Genomic DNA, 4,594 nt, shown 5'->3' with positions numbered 1-4,594 from the left:
GCGTGAGGTCGTGGGTTCGATTCTCACGGAACACAAAGACTAAAAACTATTTGAAAAATGATGGGTGCCTCGGGTGAAAAAAAATATTTTTTGATTTCTTTCGTGTTTAACAATGCAAAAAAGTCCATCAATTATAAGTAACAGGTCACTGTTACGACCCGTCATAGATGACCGCATTGGTGACGGGCTTGTGGGGCATATGCGATGGGTTCCTATGTTTGGGTGCCTCGGGTGAAAAAAAATATTTTTTTATTTCTTTCATGTTTAACAACGCAAAAATATTCATCAATTATAAGTGACGGGTTATTGTTATGACCTGTTACTTATGTTTAGTCATAGGTGACAGATCAAGTTGTGACCCGTCACTTATGATGTTATTGGTGACGGATCAATGACAACTCATCAATAACGTGTTCGAGATGATAGATATGAGATCCATCACTAATAACAGTTACCGCCTGTCACCTATGACCTTATTTCGTATAGTGAAGGTAGCTTAGTTGGTAAGCAGGCTGGGTCATTACCACAAGATCTTGAGTTTGAATATTGGGCGATGCAGGGTCTTGAGTTTGAATCCTGAGCGATGTGGGGGCAAAAATGTTGGAGAAAAAAATAGGGGTGGTGACTGTGGGTGATGCCTAGGTGACGATTAATTTTTTTTTTTTATGTTTTTGGCATATTTTACTATTTATATATCTTTTTTAGCTCTAGAACCAAGTATCACTAATATTTTGTCTTCGAGGGTTCAATCGTAGAACCATCGGAAATAATGATTTATCTCAGATGGCTAATTACCTATCGGAGACAACCGGCTACGTACTATCATTGACTATAATTGTGACGGTTCAGAGATGAGTCTGTGTGTGTTAGTGGCAATTCTACATATGCTTCACCACCAACAATCAATCTAGCGATTTGCATACTGCTGGTTTGTGCGACGAAGAGTAGTGTTGATGTAAGGCACGAAGAGCTTACTCGGTTGCTAGAGGGCGATGTCAAGCACCCCCCGTTCGTCCGGCCCATAATTAGTCTTTAATTCCACAAGGGTACACTTCCAGAGACTGGCGCCGGAACATGTCATAGTGTAGTGTACAAGTAACAAAGCCAAGATCCAAATCTAGAAAGTTTACTAGATGCTACTTTCGGTACGGTGGCAAACCAAATTCATTGGTGAGGTTAATGGCCATCCTAATTGATCCCTACGACCCTGTGCTGAAGATGGAAAAATATTTGACTAGACATATAATCCTTTAGTTTGCCAAACAATGCACAATTATAGAGTCTAACAGTGCACAACTTAACAAGAATAGGTATGTACGGAATGTTGAAAGCTGAATTAAGCTAGTGGCACATTATATAGACTAGCTAGCTAGCTGATTGTCTGAAGTTTCACAGACACAAAAGTGAGGTCGGCCCGAATCCGATCCGGTTTGCAAGTTGGGCAATTAAGATGGTTCTTGCATGATCCATCACACAACTAGAATCTCCTCAACGAAACTGGAAAAAAAAAAGACTACTGATCGAGCTCACTTTTAAGTCAGATCGGATCTTAACTAGTATAATTCGAAAATCTTATAAGAACTAAACGTGTAGAATCCGGTGTACGAGACCTTTGGAACTCTTTTTGAGAATCGTTCAGTTCAGATAGGCACATAATGCAAAGGCATTTTTGTATTAGAGGCATATAATATATTTGGTTGGATATCAGTTCTTCAAAGCTTTATTAAACTCCAACCATATTGGTAAGATAGGAAGATCTCTCTTTGCTCAAAAATACATGTTGCTTCGGATATCACACAATCTCCAGAACATATTTTTTAAACATTTAGTATTATTGGAATAAATTTTGAAACCCAATAAACTTGTAATAATAAAATGTGCTTTTGAGACAAATATACAAATATGATTTTTTTTTTCTTGTTTTCGGTTAAAGTATTTAAAGTACAATGATAGTTAAAGTAGTTTTCTAAGTGTAAATTTGCATTGTGATCTGCGATTGTTCATCTTAATCTTAACTCCTCTATATATTCCCCTTTAGATTTTGTACTTTAAATCTTAAGAACCAACCGGCATTGCTTCCTCACTGCCGGTTCTAGAAACCAATCAGTAGTGATAATAGAAGTATCATTGTCGATCCATAATACTAACTGGTAGTAATAGTAGGTATTACTGTTGGTTCTTAATAGCTCAATGATTGATCGGTCGTTGGAGCTTATGAACCGGCAGTGAAAGTGGACACGACTGACCTTTTCTGTAGTAGTATTGTGAACTGCGGGTGTTCACCTTAATCTTAAGTCATCTCTATGTTCCTCTTTAGATTTTGTGTATTGCAGATTTCGATCCCTACCTTGAGGGTATGGGACTGTTTGGTAGAGCTCTAGCTTCAAAAAATTTTGAAGCAAATTATTCTTAGTCCCATAAATTCTTAGAGCTGTAGCTATTGAGACATCTTGGTCCTATTTTGAACTGAAAATATATATTCAAATTATTTTTTTATCCTATAAACTTTAAATTATGTATGGATCTTAAATCTGAAGTAATGTCAAAAGGAGTCTATATATATATATATATATATATATATATATATAGCTAAAGTTGGTGCATGGAATTTTTCAAAAGATAAAGTTGGTGTGCATTGACTTGGTGGATGCGAAAGCAAACAAGAAAAATAAAGCAGCTCCATGGAGATGCGGATTCATGCAACTGTCTCTCTCCTTTTGACGTGTGAGGGGAACTGCTGATTTGTTGCGGTCCAGTTCAGCCTGGATGCTGGAGGACAAATATCATGCATGCTTCGTTGACCTAAGCTAACAACGCATCGCCCTCAGTTGGGAGACGCACTATGCTGTCACTGCCACTAGTGCGCATGCATCACGAGGAGGAGGTAGACGAATAAGGCCAGCTGATCACCTATGTGCGTGCCGCTAGCACTGTAGCTTTGTCGCCATGGATGGCTGGGATGGAAACGGATCGGATACACATGGAATCGAATTCGGATAGTACGATTTACCACATTTTAATCTGAATACGAATACGGATCCGGATATCTTCGAATACGAATACGAATCGGATAGTTCGAATACGAATCCGCATTCGGATATCTACTCGATCTTCGAAATTCAGATTGGAAATTTAAATTTTTAAAAAAATTTGACTGAAATTTGATAAAATTCGAATGAAATTTGTTCTACTTTGATTGGGCCGGAATTTTACAAATTTTGTTCAAAATTCATGTTGAAAATTTAAATTTTTGATCAAATTTAACTAAAATTTGATGAAATTTGACTGAAATTGTTCCAATTTGATTGGGTTGGAATTTCGTTCATATCTGAAATTTCTAAAACTTTAGCAAAATTTAGTTCCCTGGTTGGCGGATACGGATACGAATCGGATATATCTCGAATTCGGATATCCACATTTGAATCCGAATCTCGAAAACGAATTCAGATATATCCATTTTAGTATCCATTTCAGAAACGAATACAAATACGAATATCCATATTCGCATTTTAACGGATACGGAATCGGATAATTCGGATTTCCTGCCATCCATTTTCACCCCTAATGGATGCTGTTTTGTGCCCATAGAAATGATGATCTGAAGCTCGGCTTTTCACCTTTGTCGCCATATTAATTACGAGTCAACTCAACTCCTCAAGCTCAACTTTAGTGCCGCTCTTGGAACTAACTCGTAGATGGGTCTTCCTACTATTTCCACGTGTGCGGTTTTTTTGCATTAATTCACTCATCCCCTGTAGTACATATTTAGCACTGGTTCCTCTATTCTTTTTCAATGTTGTTTTAGCCATAAACACAGGCTAAGATGACAATCAATACTCTCATATTGACATACCTACCTCTCTTAATTGTTAATATTTTTAATTAGTAGCATCCAGTCCATCAATCCACCACGCTCGATTAATCCTATTCCAACTTCCAATAACTTTCATTATAGGCTACTTTGAAAACATCATTAAAAATATAAAACGATATATATTTAAGAATATAATTAATTTCTTAAAACGATATCTATTTAAAAATGAAGGGAGGTAAATCATGTTTTTGTTGGTTGCACATGCCAATCTGGACATGTTGCGAGCAACTATAGAAGCAGGCGCACACTCATAATAAAAAGGACTTTATAAATGCCTCCTTCGGAAATTATAGTAGTATGATAAATATCAGCGTTCGTTCCACACGTGCACAACTTTATGGCACAGATGCAGATGCAGGCACGAACAAAAGATATATTTGAAGATATGCCACGTGTCACTCAATTAAGCAGTCTGCACAGGTGCCTCCTTGAGTCCTTATCCAACTTGATTCCCAGTTAATTTAGGTTATTTCAAAGGTGATATCTACATAAATTTTCATGGATCAATAGCATTAGCTAGCTGCTAATGTTTAAAGCGGCCGGTCAGGCCACCATCGCATTTCTGTCTTTAAAGCAAAATCAACTTTCAGTAGAAGTAAGTAACTTTCACTCAAAGGATCTCCTCACACAACAAGTCCGGGATTCATCCACGGAAACTGAACTAAAATCTGCGAGCAGATGAGTTAATTTCAACTAGGAAATCTAAGCTTTCAACCAACT

This window comes from Phragmites australis, chromosome 21 (genome assembly GCF_958298935.1).
Source record: "Phragmites australis chromosome 21, lpPhrAust1.1, whole genome shotgun sequence".
Taxonomy (NCBI): domain Eukaryota; kingdom Viridiplantae; phylum Streptophyta; class Magnoliopsida; order Poales; family Poaceae; genus Phragmites; species Phragmites australis.
This window is presented reverse-complemented; position numbering follows the sequence as displayed.